This window comes from Bactrocera neohumeralis, chromosome 6 (genome assembly GCF_024586455.1).
Source record: "Bactrocera neohumeralis isolate Rockhampton chromosome 6, APGP_CSIRO_Bneo_wtdbg2-racon-allhic-juicebox.fasta_v2, whole genome shotgun sequence".
Lineage (NCBI taxonomy): Eukaryota > Metazoa > Arthropoda > Insecta > Diptera > Tephritidae > Bactrocera > Bactrocera neohumeralis.
In genome coordinates, this window is record NC_065923.1 from 13,197,074 (window position 1) to 13,217,329 (window position 20,256).

Consider the following 20,256-nt stretch of genomic DNA (forward strand, 5'->3'; position numbering starts at 1 on the left):
ACATTTAAAATATCAATCAATATAACTGTAATTTAGAGTAAACGCTATAACTAGTTAGCGCAATTTCGTTCTCAGGTAGTCAAGTTTTGTTTAAAGTATTCCTTTTTCGCTCAATTCAGCACACTTTGATTAATTGCAGCTGAAAATGCATTCGACAGGACACGAGAACTCAACGCCGCATCAATACTTTCGCTGCATTGCATGCAACAACGCGCCAGCCATAACAAAGCAATTTCCTTGCTGCAAGCGGAGCACACACACACACATGCATGCAGTCGAAAGCACTTCAAATGCTGTCAGGCACATATGTGTATATACATACATATGTATGTATGCCAATAATAAAGCACACTGATTTTAGCCGCCGTCCTCACCTCCGCCTCTGCCGCCATCGCTGACTCTGCTGCTGCTATTTACAAGGCACTTAATAACTAACTTTAGTACTTCTTCCACTCGACATCATAAATCATTTAGCTCCACTTGTACAACGTACGAAGCGGCGCATGCACGCACACACCTACATATATACCCACCAATACACAGACACATGCTCATATGAAAATCTATTGCATATGAAATCGAAAATCCTTTGCAGACATACTTCGGCATGCACCGCATTCGCTAGAAAAAACTGAGAAAAAAGCACGAAAATTAAAAAAAAAGTAGTAGGTAGAACAATAACAACAACAATACGTTCGATTTGGTCTTTAAATAAAATCTGTAAATATGCTTTGGCGTCTACTTAAATGGCAGACCATATTGAAGAAGTTCAAAAATGCCAGCGGAGAGTTGCCATATTAAGTTGCTGCATTACTAACTGGCATGCATACATGTAAGCTTAAATAAAAAATCTAAAAAAGACATTCTTGCACCCCTCAACATCTCTTTTAGTTCTCGCATGACTTTGGCGCACAATCAAAAGGCGAAATCAATGAGCTTTGGAAAATTACTCGAGTGTTTCGCTCGCAAAATCATATGAGTATATATATTAGCTAACTATAAACTATACAAGGTGGAATGAATATTTTCGCAGAAAATAGAACTCTAGTACCCAAGCATTTATATATTGTATAAAGTCAAGATTCCCAAAGGATATAATATAATATTAAAGGCCCTTTTTGCTTCCGGTGAATTATCTAAATATATCTAAAACTGTATATTTTCTGATTTTCGAATTTCTGAAATATTTTAATAAATTCCATTTTAAACCACCCGTTATCTGTAGCTAAATGAATATGTATATATGAAAAGCTCTATATCGCCAACTACTTAGCCAAAGCCGTGCTCATAAATACCACAGCCGCTGTGAATGTGTGTGCTTATTGGTAAGAAGGCAAAACCAATTGAAGAGCGCTTTAAAACAGAAACCCTGTAGGGAAATCCTTTAATGACTTTTAGTTCGTAGACAGGAAAGTTATATTATTAAAAAATAAAAACACGTTCACCAGACTTGGTTTTCTCGCTGTCCTCGGTTGTGGCGCCGCCCTGTTGGAGCCACATATTGTCCAAGTCCATATCACCCAATTCGAAGTAAATATATTCGGTTATCATTGAGCGGTAGCGATTCCCATTCACAGTAATATATCGGTCTTGATCATCAGGGAAAAAGTACGGCTCAATGATGCCGCCGGCCCATACACCGCTTCTAACCGTAATTTTTTTGGAGACTCATCAGGAGAACGAGTGGATTGTTGCCTGATTTTGTGATGAAAATCCGGATCATTTTCAAGTTGTTGCTCAGCAAAATTCACGAACATACAACGATTCTGGTCGCCAAGCTGGCTTCAGTTCTTGTCTATTCGTCAATTTGATCTTGTTAGAATGTAGGCCAAGGTCTTTTCGCAAAATTCGCCACAATGACATCCCAGAGATGCACAAGGTCTTCCTCCCAGGGTCTTCATCAACACTACGGTCACTTCTTTGTCTCACTGTCACGGGAACAAATTTTTCCACTAGACGCTCAATTCCTGATCTGGCAGGACGATTATGACGACTATAAATTGAACGTAGCCCTTTTATAGTTGAGGTCAGTGACTCCGAATTTCGGTGGTAAATTTTAATACTTGTAATATCGACTCGTTGTTGGATCGTACATATATCTTTCCATCATGAAAGAAGAGAAAAATATGGCTTCGTTTGCTGTCCTTATCGGTCTACTTTTGTAGCGTCCCTATTGAAAAACCCGTTATAACTTAAATGGGTGAATGGTGGATCAATTGCAATATTTTTACAATTATTGAGTAGTGCAGCCTGTTTAAAATTATCCACTCCAAATTGATTGCATCTGTACATTTATATATCTATATGTATAATAGTTAAACACTGAATGAAATTTCCGACAGGGCGCACACTCATATAACTTCATAAGTATTTTTAGCAATTGGATATAATCTTTGGCAGAATAGTTTATTTATGAACTTAGGAGCATATGATGTGATGGTATATACATATACATATATATATATATATGTATATTTAGAACTTCAGGTTCGTATGTATGTGTAGTAATCTTATCTTATGATATGTTATTGAAAAGTGCGCGCGTAATTCGTTTGAATTATGAATGATGTCTGATTGGATTTCAATTGTGTAAAACTTTAAGTCGATGAGCTACTGAACCAGCACACAAACATACAATCAAATATATGTATATATCTCTTCAATGGAAAGTAGTCGTAATTCTACAAGTTCCCATTTGTTCTTATGTGCTTTGTACTGATGAGAAAATGAGTTTCAAACAGAGAGGGTACTCAATGAAGTCAATCGGAAACATATTCGATTTTCTTAAACTTTTTAAATTACTTTCGACTTCGGACGGAATCCTATATGCATATTCGGTGAAACATTTCGTTGTTTTTATAGCCAGTACTTATTATATAAAGCAGAAAAAAAATTAAAACAACGTGAAATTTTGCCTCGATTAGATGAAGTTGTAAATTTAAAAATAAATATGTTAAAAATAACATTTTTAGTGCAAATATATTATTTCTTGAAAATGTATTGAGAGAATTACACAAATATAATTTACTCTAAGAAAGATGTTTAAAAAAGTTTTACGTGGGCAAGGTTGCCACTTTTCCAGCAGAAATCTGTAAATTCAAACATTTTAAAAAACTTTATACCAAAGAAAACTTGTTTGAATAAAATTAATAAACTTAAAAAAAATAATTTTTTAGTTTTAGGGCTACCAAATCTTTTTTTTTTATATTTCAGTTAAAATTTTGGTTATTAGTATTAATTTATTTCCAAAATTGGAACTGAAATGGTTTTCTTTACCAAGAGGTATAAGGTCCCAGACGTTCTTATTCTTTCACTCGGAGGGTCACGTCTGCAACCTGTTGATAAGGTTAAATACCTCGGTCGTATCCTTAATATAAAGTTTTCGAGGAGATCAAATAAAATTGAGGAGAGAGCAATGAAGACATCGGCTGCCTTGTATTCTTGTAAAAGAACTATAGGGAAAAGGCGGGGACTCTCGCCAAAGGCGATGTTTTGGCTCTACAAAACCATAGTCAAACCAATATTGTTCTATAGTGTATTCTTCTGATAGAAAGCGCTCGAAAAAGCTTCACTTGCTAAGAACGTTGAACGTATCCAAAGAGCGGCTCTCACCCGCATCTCAGCTGGATTCCGGACTACACCAGCAATAACACTTAATGGGCATGTCAAAGGTCCGAACTTAGACACATCGAAATTCTTTCTCCCTTCAACTGCATTCCTGAAAAATTGGATAACTGCTTCGCAGGCGCTACTCGTGACGATTTTTTCTCTGCTCACATACACATGATGGATCAAAGATAGGAAGAAAGATTGGAAAGGAGTTTTCTTTATGGAGCTCTCCGTCAATCTTAGATTTAGGCTACCTGACCACTGTAGTGTTTTTCAGGCAGAAGTGGTTGCAATTAAGTTGCCAGTAGACGTACTACTACGAAGTGCAACCGCTTTCAGGGAGATGAGCATTCACTTCGAAAGCAGAATGGCATACTACCGCTGAGCTTGATAACTGTGCGTTCAAAGCTAGCTAAGAAGTGTCTTTCCTCACTGGAAACATCTCCAAGCTAATTATTTATCAGACTTGTTCGAGTGCCTTGCAAAGCCAATAAGGTAGATTGCTCCCATCGGAATTGGAACGAGCTGGATCTTTATTGGCATCGGTTCAGCACTGGACCAATGGCCCAGACAGAGCAAGGTAGATCTTCTGAACTACTTAACCTTAGCAAAGTTCATTATGCCGCAATCGTAGGGTTGTTACTGGACGTTATCCAATAAACATTCATGCGGTAAGTTTGAAAATCTTTGGCGGATACAAGTTGTCAAACTTGTTTGGGTGAGAATGAGGTGTAGTTGGAGACATGAGAACATTAGAATTTTAAATAATTTTCAAGAGCCCTTTGCTAATTATCGAATAACTCAAAAAGTATTTGTCGGGTTAACTTCAAATTTTCAGAGAACCTTTTAAAGATATTATGCTTTAGGAAAAAAATGTTTCTTTCTGAAGATTCTGACTTCTCTAAACTAATTAAAATTGCCACCATTTTTGGATACATTTTCGGAGTTTTTTTCGGCCATAGGTTATTGTATGGACAACATCTTTTTGTTTAACTGTTTTTAGCTTTCATCCACGGATAAGGTCGAAATGAAACTATGAATTCTTAAAATGTATATAAATATTCGGATAAAATATCTTTTTTAACTTTGGGGGAGGCTGCCATACTAGATACATACTATATGTGACCTGGTCTACGAAAAGGGGGCTAACGTGCGAAAACTAGTTTTCTGGGAAAAGCTGTTCAAAATAATCGTCAGTTTCTCGTTATCTCATTAATTGTTCTCCTTTTTTTTGACACCTGAGCCCCCTTTTCGTAGACCAGGTCTCATATGTCTTTTGGATAATTTCAGGAGAGTGACACATTTCTATTTTATATTTTGAAATAATATAATATTAATATTAGACTGCTTCTTACAGTCAGAAAAAATCAGAAATGGCTCTCATTAATTTATAATAAAATAATGATCTGAAATAATTTGCGGGTTGATAATGATTATTTTAAAATCACTTTTCGCTACACACGTCAACAAAATAATAAAAACCAAAAATAAATTGAAACCGACAATCACTATTTAACTATCTTGCCCCAAGTGGCTGCCACTAAAGGGAATTGCGAACCAATAAAGTCGCTGCATCAAACTAACGGTAACAGTTGATTTCACACATGTCAATCGCAATAAAGCAGTGAAATTGATAAAATTACATTTATGATGATTGAATTGCCATTGCGCACACACAGCAAATTTGTCATTTATTCACACTATGCGGCGAAGAATGCCAGCTCGTGGCGTGAGGCCGCCGCAAAAGCATGAGAATGCAATTTATGAGCCACACAATAACTAATAATTTGGCATGCATAAGCCTTTCAGCGGCACAAACAGGCCGACAGGCAGGCACAGAGAGGCAGAGAGAGAGAGAGAGAGAGACATGCGAGCGACATTTGCTACGAATTCCAATAATGTGGCAACCAAGTGGCGGCAACGTTGCACGATGCCACTCACAGCACGAAAAAGGTGAAGAGGGCAGCGCTACCTAATAATTTACTGTTGTAGCCTCAGCGGTGAAAAAAAATTGCCGCAAACTAGTCGCTGCTGCCACGGCAAAAGGAGTGGCTGTTGCGGCGCGGTATCGATGATGGGTGGGCCGTATTAATAGAATTAAGTGTTTAGCAGCGTGTAAAAAGGCCCACATATTGACAGTTATTTGTGGCAATATATGGCGCACAAGTGCGTGATGTTGTGTGGCATGCCACCGGGCGGTATTGACGGCAGTAAAACAAATGTGGCAAGTTGTTACATATTTTTTAATCAATCGAATGCGCATACATTGCGGCTGTCAACACATTTGGTGAACGTAAATATTTTTATTGCATCTTCACATACATACATATGTGCGATTTTATATGTATGTGTGTATGTAAGATTCATTCATGTGTGCGCAATTTGCTACAAAATTTCGTTGTGGCAAGTTGCGTGCGCAATATTTACTTATTCAGGCATACAAGAACTGTATTACACACTATATTTACATATGTATATATACATATATACAGGCTTCAATATATACATATATATTTTTACACACCTCCATACATACCTCACATCCTCATCCACTCACTTTATCGCTCATAAAATTTGTTTTGTCAATTATTTCGTTAACTTTTGAGTGGCGGGGGGTGGTGTCGGTGTTAGCAAAGCTCAGAGCATGGATTTTGTAATGTTTACTTCCGTTAAAGTTTCGTAGCTAACATGCAACGGAAACCGTTTACAACATACAACGATAACATCAAAACAAAGCGTTTGTTGGCTCAACAAATCAAAATTGTTCATAAGCATGACAACAAAACACATGTTCACACAGAGCAAGTTGAAGGTGTATGTGTGCATGTGTGTGTGTGTTGGCAAATTATCGTCTGGCATATTAATTTGGTAGGCGTTGCTGCATTAAATTGAACGATGTGAATAATTCCAGGGGAATCAAATAAAGTATTTGTCTTCAAAATAAATACAAAACTTTAAGGAGAAGACAAAGCTGTTCAAAAAAGGAATAAAAAACTAAACAAAAAATTAATAAAATATTTTTTTTTCCAAACGCTGTGTTCAGAGTTGGTGAGGAAAACTTCCGAAATGACAAGAACAATTGACTTGAAATTTTGACTCGACTTTCTTAGATATACTTGTCAGGTAATGATCTAAGGAACAAGATTTTTATACTCCGGCAACAAGTTGCAACAGTGCATAATAATTTTGTTCACATAACGGTTGTTTCAAAATTTGACTTTTGACCAAAAATATCGGTCAACATATGGAATATACAATTGAAATTCAGAGAGAATCCTTTCCTGGTGATAGTATCTCTGTGAATCAAAAAAGGGTTGAATCGGGTCAATATTTCCCTGAGCCACCATAAACCTTATATAAATATTTTTGAACTTCCGTAGGACATTATGCCGGGTATATCAGCCAATATTTGAGTTATCTCGATCAAAATTTGTGCCTAAAATAGAAACAATTGGGCGATGTGATGTAATGAAAGCCAGGGAGCATTGTTTTAGTTCATGTTAGTTAATAGATAAAATCGGGTCGATACTACACAACTTCCATATACTACGTATAATGATTTTCGCTTTTCTAACAAGCCTTTTTCCGAATATGACGGTCAGTATATGACCTGATATGGCCCCCTGTTTCTTTGAAGACGATAAACTAAATTTGGATGATGATTGAAAAATTTTCGTTTTATTTATAGATTCCCTATACTTTCTTGGTAGGGTGTATGTAGCATATAGCCTTCACAGTTGCGTTTTTTATAGTATTAAGAGTTATAAAATGAACTTTCGATTTGTAGGCTTGGATGTCAACTATAAGCTCCAATTGTTTGATCTAAGCAAAATATTCAGAAATTTAGGCAATGCGTTGGATTATAATATTGCCAAATTTTATAAAGATACCTCGTCGAATGTAAAATTTCTTCATACAAGCAGTTTATTCCAATCATACAGTTTCTATGGCTATGCTATAGAAGTCCGATCTGAACAATTTTCTCAGAGATTGTATCGTTTTCATACGTAATAGTTCTTACCAAATTTCTTGAAGTTGCCTCTTCAAATTAAGATTTTTTCAAACCGGCGGTTCCTGCAAATAAGGAGCATCTTGGTGAGACAAGCACATGAGCGAAATTCCAGGTCGATATCTTCAAAACTAAGAGACTAGTTCTCGCATATAAAACGGACGGACAGACGAACATGTCTAAAACGACTCAGCTCGTAACGCTTCTCATTTATATACATACATGTATATTGTATAGGGTCTCCGACGTTTCCTTTGGGGTGTTTTCCAGCATCATGGCAATGACATTTTAATTAAATTATTAGTTAAAAAAGATGTACAAAAACCGCGTTTCTCAAATTAAAATCTATGTGATCAATAATATGCTTCGAACACATTCGAAATCTTGAGCCCTAATCAGATCCCTCAGGATATAACATACTTAAAACAAAATGCCACTCTTAAGAATATTACTTTCGCAATTCCATAATAGGAAATTTTATATCGATTTCCAACAGAGGCATGGCAAAAATGTATAGCTTTCTTCCCTGAAGTAAATTTTACATTCTTCAACATGCTTAATATTATTTATGGTTATTTTCTGTACAATTTATGACTTCAAAATTATTTTTTGCAATTTTTCAAAGAAAAATCTGATAAAAAGATGTTTCAAAAGCTATTTATACTTTTCCAGGATATAATATTTTTCGTCAATTCGGAGCTGTGTCCTAGAAACCTGGTGAATAAATGACGCGAGAGGGGGGAAAAATGTTTGTCCGTTGATCGCAGCACAAAAAGAAATAGTTAAATATTTACTAATTACTAAGTAAATCAATTACACTCAGTCAAAACCTTCAAATATTTAGGTTTGCTATGGTGTTAAGGACCAATAAACAAGTGAAAACAAATCGACTGAAGAAGTTTGATCCACGAACAGCAACTTAGTGGTCTGAAATCATAAAATAATTAGTATTACAAATATTTTTAGAGTAGCGGGTGTTTCGAAGCACATATAATTTTCAACTGAATTCGAATAGGGGTAATTATAAGTCGGTTAGTATCCGAAAGATTCACTCGATCGAAATTATGACATACTTGCAAAGTTTGCCTAACATTCGAGATTTATTTTCTATATATACTATTCACTTTTAATCAGAATCAAAAAAGGGAAGTACAACGAAGAAAACATAAAATGAGTTAGTCGCATTTTCGAAACTATTGGGTGCCTCAGATTGGAATGAAACTATTATGTGACGGAATATTGAGATTATCCTGAAGTCTAGTGTCAAAATTCATTATTAGTACAAAACCTTTAAAAAAAATGCATGGAATGAGCAGCAGCAGCAACTTAGAGGTGAGGTGACCTATCTAGTGTTCCCTTATTACAGGCAGCCTTTGGCATGCTGGTCGGTTTAAATTCGTTTAAGAGCGCTGAATATCCAAAAGCCCTGATTTGCGGACGCGCATGATCATTGGCAGCTTCCGTAAGTGCAAAAACCATCCCAAAATAATTATTTACCTGTTAGCTGAGCAGATTTACATGCCGACTATTGCCTTTCGTGCGCGTTGCGTTGGCGTGAAATCGACACAGACAACATCCGTTCACATTAATTAGTCATAAAAGCCAATCCATCACTCAATTTTCATTTCGCTCATGTACCACAAAAGCTACATAAAACAACAAAAACAAGCAAACTGACACAAGAGTGGCACAATATGCGAGCAAGTATGCAAAAACACCAAAAACCGAAACCGAAAAATAAATAAACTTATATGTGTTTATAAAAGGCGATAGGTGGGGGTTAGAACGTGAAAAGAACAATATATATAGTTGGCGCACAAAAACAACAAACAGTACACACTAGAATGTATAAATATGAATTGTGTGGATATGAAGCATTTGTATGCGTATGTGAAATGTGTTAAAAGCGCTGCTTTGCTTCCTCGCTCCGCTTTTGACCCGACAACTGTCAAGTTAAGAGTTTTTGTCTCGCTTTTTTCATTTGTGGACGCTCATTTGTGGACAGTTCATTAGTGCCACAAGTGACTGCGCCGCATTGCACTGCAATTGCCTCCGCCACCACAGACAGCCGAGCAAATGCGCCAGCAAGCGAGCGAGCGGCCGACTGTCTGCCACACATCACTTTGCGCTCGTCGCCGGCATTATCTTTAATTAATTTATAATTATTTTTAGCATTAACATTCGGCTCGTTATAAATATTAACATTTTTTAGTAGACACACAAAGGACACGCCGACACGAGCATGCCGGCAACAACAATTTCACACGCGTATATTTGTTTGTAAGTGTGGCATTTCTGCCTTTTGTCTGCATTCATTTACACGCCATAAATCAGCGGCGAATGCAACTGCACCATTGCAATTGCAATTGCAACAAAAACAGAATAACAATAGCAATAACAAAGTGAATGTGTGAAAATTTTTTCTCACCACTTTTCGTAGCTAAATTTAAATTGCTTTCATATTCTTTTGCGAAAATATTAAAGATCCATATATATCCGAATTTTAATAACTGTGAAAAGATATGCAAATGTTTGGCATAAGGAAATGCCAAAAAAGTGCAATGAAGTGCGAAATGCAATTGAATCTTCCTGTGCAGATTTTCCGATTGTTGTAATAAAGAGCGGTATTTTACAGATTTGATAGTTTATTTTTGCTGAAAGTGTTTATTTGTTATATTTGGAAATAAATAAACATTTCATATTTTCTATATTTTTGAAATCAAAATCATCAACAGTCGTTAGCGCATTTCTTATAATAAAAAAGAGTATACAAAAATCTTCATTTTAATTTTAAAGATGATTTGTTCGGAGACCATATCCTCAGTGTGTGCAATAATCCTTGCCAAACTTCATGAAGAAATCTTTTCTATTAAAAAAGGACTTGCATTGTATCGTTCAGTATGTACTGCAGCTCAGTATATGCTATAGTAGTCCGTTATTAGCTAATACGAAAGATAAGCAGATTTTTGGATAAAAAATAACATGTGGAAAATTTCAAATCGATATCTCAAAAACTGAGAGGCGTAGAGATGACTAAATTGACTCAGCTCTCAGTTTTTAAGATACTGAAAGAACTGAAATTTTTGCTTTTTTTTTGCTTCATATATACATATATATATATATTAACTATATGAAGTCATATATTATAGGATTTTCGACGTTTTCTCCTGTATGTTACAAGTTGTGTTCAAAAATATCCCTGTACAGTGTAAAAATATACATATGTACAAGGTCTTCAAAAGAAAGAGAACTTATTAAATATTGTTTCTGGTGAATATTGTATAAAATAAAAAGTTTGTCCTTCCATTTCAAAAATTTTAAGACAAAATGAGATATATTTTGGTCATCGGTCGTAAAATGCAAAGAGTTTTATTGTTTTAAACTTGGAAAAACGTTTACTGAAACATTTCAAATGATGAAAAGTTTATTATGGCACTGATGCCTATCCCGTGGTAATGTGCATGAGTGGTTTAAGCGATTCCAAGAAGGTCGTGAGGACTTCTGTGACGATCAAAAGCCGTCGTTTATCTAAAGACAATACTGATTTTTTTTTTACGATTCCGAGGGTATTGTACGTCGTCCCACCTGGCCAAACGATTAATGCTGTGTCTTACCTTGGTGTTATGAAGGTCTTTTGTCACATTAGTCGTGCTCGAAAATACCGTGACAGGGGGCCAGATTCACGAAATGTGCGGTGTCATGGTCGACGCTTAATCACTCACCCTTCACCTGATGTTGTTTTTACCTAAAAACTCATTTGCCCATGAAAGGACACTGGTTTGGACATTTCAGCTATCCAAAAGGCGTAACCCGCGATAAAGAGCATTCCGAAAAATGACCTTATACACTTTTGAAATGCAATTGACCGGGCTATGTTATCGAAGCACAAGGAAAACTTTGAATATATAACTTTTGAAAAATATAAATTTTTTGTTGTTTTTTTTAAATATCTTTATTTTGTACAAGTATATATAAAACCAACAAAAATGTCTCGAGTTATATTTGTTAGAAAACCCAATGTAAGTTTCTCATTGAAGATAACCACTGCTATTTGTACCAGGTTTTCCAAAAGGGCTGATATGATTTCTGATTGCCTCTTTGGCCATTTTTATTATGTAATGATATGTAATTTTTTTGCATTGCATTCAGTAATGTTTGCAATTTTATTATGGAAAGATATACGCAAGAACAACTTTTGCAAATTATTAAATTTTATTATCAAAATAATCGTTCTCCACTTGCAACTTTTCATTAAACTCGAAAATTATAATAATTTTTTAAGAATCTTCTCCGAAGAGGCTCACTTTCACTTGAGTGGTGCAGCAAATAAATTGTCGATTCTGGTGCGAAGAACAACCTTTACATTAACCCAAAATGACAGTTTGGTGTGATTTTTTGGCTGGTGGAATCAAGGATTCGTACTTCATTCGAAGTGAAGCTGGTGACACGGTTACTGTCAATGGGCAGTAGTATAGATCGATAATAACCAACTTTTTATGGGCGCATTAGGAAAAAGTTGATCTTGATAACATCTGGTTCCAATAAGACGGGGCTTCCTGCAATAAAAGTTAGGAGATTCAATTATTTCGAGAAATTGTGACTTTGCATGGCCTCGAAGAAGTTGTGATTTAACACTATTCGACTGTTTGGTTTCTTTTGGAGTGATTTGAAGTCATAGGTCTTTAGCTATAAATCAGACTCTCTTCAAGCCTTAAAAGTCCATATTGAATATGTGTGGAAAAAGTATTCGAAAAATGGGTTCATCGAATTCGTTTCTGCAAAAGAAGTCGTGAAGGCCATTTGATGTTATATTCAGACCTTATCTGTTGTTCTGTTTTTCAAGATATCATATCACTCTTATTAGAAAACCCTCTATATGATCTTTATGAAAACACTTTCATTTGCTTACCATTTCGGCAGTTTACATGATTTATGATATTTGCTTGTTCGCTTCGTCAACCTTAAAGATTTGTCAACTCATACGATGGGTTGCTAATTTTCGCTAACAAATATATAGACATTTGTAGAAAACTGGGGCTCAATTTCGCTCAAGAGTTTTAATATCTCATTCCAGATCAATTTTGATTTCACAAAATGCGATTTCATGCCAACTTAATATAGTATTTTACTTATTGGTACTGCCTTTGCATATAATATTGGGTACACCATAGCGTATGAGTGATATTTACTTGTGTAATGTAACTATTCTAAAGGTTCCTGCAAAATGGTACACAAATTCCAAAAAAAAATTATAATTATAAATTAGTTTCCACTTTCTGATTACTTGTTGCCTAAAAAAATATATTTTTTAGCTTTCAAGTAACAGCTTTTATTTAGCAAATAATTAAGAAAATTACTTATGAGATTATTTTCATTCAACGAATTTATTATGTGATGATTTTTATATGGAAATAAAACTATACTAAATCGGTTAATATCTTCATTTAAGTGACTTATAGCAAAAATATTGATTTTCGCCATTGCAAAAAACTTTTGATCATATTTATCGGTCAGAATTGGTGAGATATGCGGAACATAAAATTCGTAAAGTTATTTTGTCAAATAAAAAAGCTTTCCAAACAAGCACTTAAATTGAAGCGATCAATTTGTATGCTCGATATAGGCGGTTCCAAAAATTTAGCAGATGCTTGGGAAGAAAAGTGCGTATGGAAAATTTCCGATCGATATCTCAAAAATCGAGGGACTACTAGTTCGATTGCAAACAGACAGAGAAACGGGCATGGTTAGTATGCCACCATTAAGATACTCTGATTTGGTATTAAAAAATTAAACAAATCGGTTCTGAAGTTCTGTCAGATTACATTGTAGAGAATACATCAATATCAGCTGCCTTTAATTTGGCAATAAAATGTATTTGGTCGATTCGTATGGTCCCTATTTCCCACATACCAAAAATTGGTTTTTTTGCCACTTTTTTCAGCAAAGTTTTACAGAAGTCCCTGAAAAGGTACAGTATGCCCTTGATTTTAAATATTGTTTGAATGATTAAAACTGAGAATTTTTAAATTTAAATTAAAAAAGAATATATTGGAAAAAAACTGAAATATTATAAGTAAAATTTTATTTGCGTGGGTACGACTAGCATTGAATCAGATTCAGAACTAACCATCGCAAGTTTCATTTCTAAATTTCACAACTTTGGGTCACTCAGTTAGCTCGTCAGATATCACCTTGAGGAAGACATTGATTTTGGCTTTCTGAAAAATGCATTAGGAGGAATTCCGAACATTAGTGAAACATTTTTTTTAACATCGAAAATAATAAATCCAATGGAGTTCGTAAGAGGTTAATATAGGCTAAAACACTAGTTAGGTAAGTCTAGGCCTTTAGGAGACCCATTGCAAAATCACTGGGACTAAAACCCAGTTTGTACGACATCGCCAAGAAAACTTTGGCCGTTAGTTAGAATTATTTTCCTACATACAAATAGAAAACACTGCATTCACCTGGAAGGTGTTCTACAGTATAGTGAAGGTGTTCTAGTAAATAGTGAAAAATACGCAACAATATTTTGGATATAAACGAACAAGAAACATAAGAATTTTTTTTAGTTGAAATTTATAGCAAAAATTTACCGAAAAAATCTGCTTTAGAAAGTCCTATATTGATACATTATTTTATATACCAGGCAGAACTTCAAAATTAGACTTTAAGCAACATTGAATAAAAAGATAATTTTTCACCATGAAATCACATATGATTAATTTATTAATTTTTCTTATTGTTAAATTCAAGTTTTAACAAAAAAAAATACATATTTTTTTAAGAAAAATTTGCTTTTACTACAAAAAATTTACTTTTACAAAAAAAAAATTAAAATTTTTTACTTTAAATTTAATTTTACTTTAATTTTCATTTAAATTTAAATAAAAATGAAATAATAATTTTTTTTTTACTTTTACAAGAAAAAAAATTAAAATTTTTTAATTAAAATTTAAATTAAAAATTAAAAACTTTTCTTTACTTTTTCAAGAAAAAAAAATTAAAACATTTTAATTTAAATTTTAATTCTAATTTAAATTTTTAAAATAAAATTTTTTAACTTTTTTTCTTGTAAAAGTATAAATTAAATTTTTTTAATTTTTATCTCTGTTTTATGAACATTTTACTTTTACAAGAAATTAAATTTTTTTGAAGAAAATTTTTTAACTTTTTTTCTTGTAAAAGTATAAATTAAATTTTTTTAATTTTTATCTCTGTTTTATGTCCAATTTTACACATTAAATTCACACATAAATAATAGAACACAAGAACCCGCACTGACGCTCTCACTCGCACTCATACATACATATATACATACACATGTGTACAACAGTAAATTACGCGCGTTAAAAATTTTCAATTATTTGTAGTTGTTATTTCGCGCATTAATATTCATTACTGTAATTTATTGTAATTCATTACCGCAATATGTTGACGCTCTCTTGATGAATTAACGGTATCAACAAATATTGTGAAATATGAGTCAGCTGAAGTAGCTGTGAATGCTGCAACAATGAAATGCCATTAAGCATGCAACAACAACAATAACAGGGGAATATACATATGAGCTTTTGAAACTTCAGACACAAAGAAGCCCTGCGAAATATTTTGCCGAACGAGTGCGAGCGCAAAACTTTCGAAACTACAGCATATTTTAATTAGGATTATACACATACATATGTGTGTATGTGTGTGCATATGAAAGTTTGTGTGTATATGTATATAAATAAATTATAAATTTAATTGCGAGCTTTGCACATTGTTGCGAAAGTAATTCCGTTTTATTGTCTGCTTGCCCATTAGCCATAGATCGTCTCGGGACAATAATCGTGTTAACAAGTACCCGAAAATTTCTATAAACACTCGCGCCAAAGTATTTATTTTAGTAAACATTTATTTAGCGCACATTAGCACACTTTGTAGTGTTGGAAAACGCTTACTTCAGCACTTCGAAAACACGTCCATATTCGCTCGGTTCTTCACTCGCCTTCCTCTGCTGTTTCTGTTGCAAGACATGCAGGCATCAACACCTGCAATGGAGGCGAGGGGCTTCAAGATCGAAAATAATTAACTACATCTTGCCGGATTTTTGCTATAATTCTTTGAACTATAAACAAAATGTGGCCACACACACACACATACATAGGCAGACGCATAAATAGTAAAGCATCTGTTTTGGTGCGTCCACGAGCATGCGAATCGAAACGAATCGTAGAGGCCAATAAAGAAGCTAAAATAGAGTGTATAACACTCTTTGCTTCAAAAAATAAACATTCGAGAAGAACAGAACAGATGTGTTTACTTAACCAAGCCGACGAAATTTAGTGGTTAGTGGATGATGAGAAACAGATATGAGAACAATGTAACCAATTTCAAATGTGTTTTGCAAGCACCTAACCTTAAATAATTTCACCGTTTAAGGAGATCGTTCGAGATTCATTGCTGAAAATATCATAGTTTTTTTAAGTAAATATATTGCGACAAAGAAGTACCCAAAAATTCTTAACAGAGCACAAGATATTTAATTATTCATAAATATTTATTATGTCGCCTCCAAAGTAATCCCCACCAGATGCAATACACTTATGCCAAGAACTTTTGCCGAGCTCTCTTGCCATTTCTCTAACACTTGGATGACGATTTTCAAGCACTATCTGCTTCACTTTTCTACTATTTTCATCAGTTGAAGAGGTCGAGGATCGTCCGGAACGAGGCTTGTCTTCAACGATATCTCGACCATTTTTGAAAGTTTTGTACCACTCGTAGGCTTGTGTTTTTGGTTATAAATACAATATTTGATATCAATTTTTTGTTCAATATTTTTATCCATTGTAAAAGTCACAGCGCACAACTGCGGTGTACCGACTTAAACATCTGCTGCAAACAAACTGATTGACAGATCGCGCTCATATTTAGAATAGTAATTGAGGACAGTCCTATTAAAAGTCGTAAGCAAAATACATTTTTTTTCATATATCAGGAGAATTTAATTACAATTTTCGGGTTTAATTATAATTATCAGTCAGTTAGCAGCAACTATATGCTATCCGTTCCCAATAATATATTCAAAGATTGTAGGATTGCCTTGAACAATAATGAATGTATTTTGTCAAATAAAAAAGTTTTCAAAACAATGAACAGTTAATTGGGAAGAAAAGAATGTGTGGAGAATTTGAAATGAGGGACTACTGACTATCAAACGGGCATGGCCATATCGACTCATCCCAGCATCCCAGCTGATCATTTATACTCATATATATTTTATAGCAAGGTACAAATATGCCGATTCATGGTCATTTTCAAAGATTATTATATATTCGAGTTGTTTTTTTTCATTCTAAGAGCCTGAAAAAGAGACACTTAAGTCTCGATAATTTATGCTTTTTAATTTTTCAATCAATAATTCTACTACATTCGAAATATTTCAATATAAAACACATTATTTTTTGTAGTTTGGCTTCGCAATCAATTTTTTAGTAATCTCAGTAAGAATTTTAATAATTTTGAGGTTAGGTCCCGATAATTTTTCATTTTAATCATTGATTTTTAACACAAATAACAAAACACTAATATCACTGAAGAAAAAATAAACACCTTTATTTAAATTACGCTCTGAAAAAGCAGATTTTCCATGTTTAGGCGCAAAATAATTTCAATAAATTCAGTTTTGTTAATATAGCCTATGTAAATGACTGTTCCTCTAGTTTAATAAATAAATTAAATCGCTTTACTAGATTACACTTTCCTTATGACAGCTTAAGCCAACATTTGACTTCACAATTTTATGTCATGCTTACTTTACATATGTATATATAAAAAAGTTGAAAAATGAACACAATCATATTAGGAAGTCACATTTGAGACCTAGAAACAGTTCTAAAAGAATGTTTTCTGCAATAAAAAAAGGGTTCAGCATAATTTTTAAAGTCCTATTTCTTTTTCTTAAACTGTGCAATATTTCAATAGGCACGCACATCGATTAAATTTAATAAAAATATAATTTTTTTAATCAGAATTTTTTTGTTTCTGAAGCATATATTTAGGCGCGATTAGTATTAAAGTTCTACATGGGTTTCCTCGAGCAAAAAATAATATATTTTCAATAATTTTTTTGTCAAAAATTAAATATTTTAATCAAGTTTCTTATTACGTTTTCAGACAGATACATATTTAGATGATTTTGTGAAGCTTTCTAAGGAAAATATTCAAAATTCGGCCGATATGACGTAATTTTTGACAGTACCTCGGATAAAAGGTGTCATCTCTTTGACAGTCGAGCTGCTAACAGGATTAACAAAAGTAAAAAAAAAATTGCGTGTTTTAATGAAGAACTTCAACTGGGTATTGGACAAAGGAAAAAGAAAAACGTGAAAATTTTATTTTTTGGCAAACGCTGTTACTAAAAATTAAAATTTTGGCAAAAATTTGTTGACATTTTTTTTTAATAGTTGCCATGACACAAAAAAGATCTTTCGTTACAGCACGTGTCAACTACATCTCGAATAAATAACTATAACTTCATTAAGATCAGTTGAGCAGTTAGCGAGAAATCTTGACAACCAACTTTGAAAACAAAATTTCCACATAAACGCGTTCAAAGTTTAAAGTATATGTAGCCGACATCAAGCGCGAAAATTTCCAAGGTGTTATGTCCAAAACTTTTAATCGGATCTACTTGCACATTTAGACAACATTCAAGAGAAGTTATAGAATTAAATAAAAAGAATAACAAAAGCAGATTTTTTGAAGCCGTGAAGCTCATGTAACCTCTTAAGCCGTGTCCAAGGTAACAAACTAAATTTGTTTTACGCATTTTTTTAAATTTTTGTATTTCATTTCGACTAAACTTATTTGTTGTTGTTGTTGGAAATTTTCATGAAGTGTTTTAATACGCTAACCCTTTTTAAAAATTGCAATATTTTTTTCGTTTTGCTTTTTTATTTAAGGAAAAATATTAACATTAATATTATGAAATTGACTGAAATAAATATAAAGCATTATTTTTAGTGAAATAATTTTTTCCCTTTGGTCAGTAGTTCTGAGTAAAATTTACTACTTCTTTGGGATGGACTGAGTTCCGAAACCAAAATGTTAAGTATTTTGCCAAAACAAAACTGGCAACACAATAAAAAAGCTTAAAAGCTACCTAGCACTAACCAAAAAGTGTAAAAATGTTTGAAAAATAATTTTAAGAAAAATTTTTAAGAATTTTAAAATTTCGAAACTTTTTATAAATCCCTAAATGTTCAAAAAAATTAAAGAATCTTTGAGACTAAAGAAAATCTTTACATATTCAAAAACTTCAACTAAAAACTCGTTTCATTACATTTTATAGACTGAAAAAGTTGTACTAAGTTTGCCACGAAGGTTTTAACACTCAGAAGAAAACGTTGGCGACCCTATAAACAATGTACATAAGCGATCAGAATGATAAGCTGAGCCGTTTTAGCCATATCTGGCTGTCTATCCGTATTGATCTGGAATTTTACACATGTCCTTTTCTCCTCATCAAGGTGCTCATTTGCTGGAACCGTCTATATCGAACCACTTTAGAATACAGCTGCCATACAAACTGATCCAACACAATCAAGTACTTGTATGAAAGGGTTTTTTATATGACAAGATCTATTCACACAATTACACAACGATTACTGTGTAAGACTACGCTGTATTCTGCGATTATTTTTTTCAGATTTCTTAGTTTATTTCTTTAATTTATTTTTGTTTTTTTTTTCAATTTTCCATCAATATTTGAACAACCTTGATAAACAATATTATATCAATATTTGTTCGTTCGTTATAACTCAACTTACCAAGAATTTCGAAACACACTCAAACTAAAACGATTTGTTTACAAAAATTTAGTATTTATATATTTTAGCGCTTGTTTATATTATTATCATAATTGATTCAAATTTTGCCAAAAATCACATTCAGACACTTCACTGCAATATTTATTCACTAGAAATTGTTGAATAATAACGATCTTTAACGATCACTCTGTGGGAATTTATAAACAAGCTTTGACTGCACTTAGTACTTGTTTTAGTATTCTTAATGGATTCCCTAAATTCACTTTACAATCAGTTTCACTTTATGTTTTCACATTAAAAATGCCTTCAGAATCGTTAAAACACTTTTGAATTTACAATTTGGATAATTCAAATTTCTGAAACACGAATTCTACACGCTTATTTGCTTGCCTGCTGCGCTAAATTCTAAGAGTTGATGCGCGAATCGGATGGCGCAATAAACTGAAAAACACGCGAAGGCCGTTTGTGAGAAGCTCGCAACGAAAAGACGTCTAAACGCACGGAAAAGTCGTTACCAACTGAATTTTCCGATTGCCGTTACATTGCACGAAAGGCCGAATGGGCCGCCCAAGCACAGACGACAGCGCACGACAGCAGCAGCAGTGAACAGCAGGCAGTGGTGAACAGCGAAAAAGTGAAAAGACGAAAGGCGAAAAGCGAACAGCCGTCAAATGCCAGCCAACAGCCGGCCGACCATCCTCAACTTACATACATATGTGTAAGTATTGCTGTGGAGTAGCGCAAGTAACGGTACTGTGGGAGAGGAAATGCATAGCATGCATGCAGCAGCTCAGCAAACTGAAGAGCACACTCACGTGCACA

The 20,256-nt window shown here is 33.8% G+C and overlaps 1 protein-coding gene across 1 annotated transcript in view; it reads right to left on the minus strand.

Annotated features, from left to right (window-relative positions):
• Positions 1 to 19,939, minus strand: part of LOC126762469 (putative uncharacterized protein DDB_G0282129) — a 149,057-nt gene extending 129,118 nt beyond the window's left edge. Inside the window, exon 1 of the mRNA XM_050479240.1 lies at positions 19,435 to 19,939. The gene's annotated coding sequence lies outside the window, so the exon portion shown is untranslated. The remainder of the gene's footprint in view (positions 1 to 19,434) is intronic.
• Positions 19,940 to 20,256: the final 317 nt, after the last annotated feature.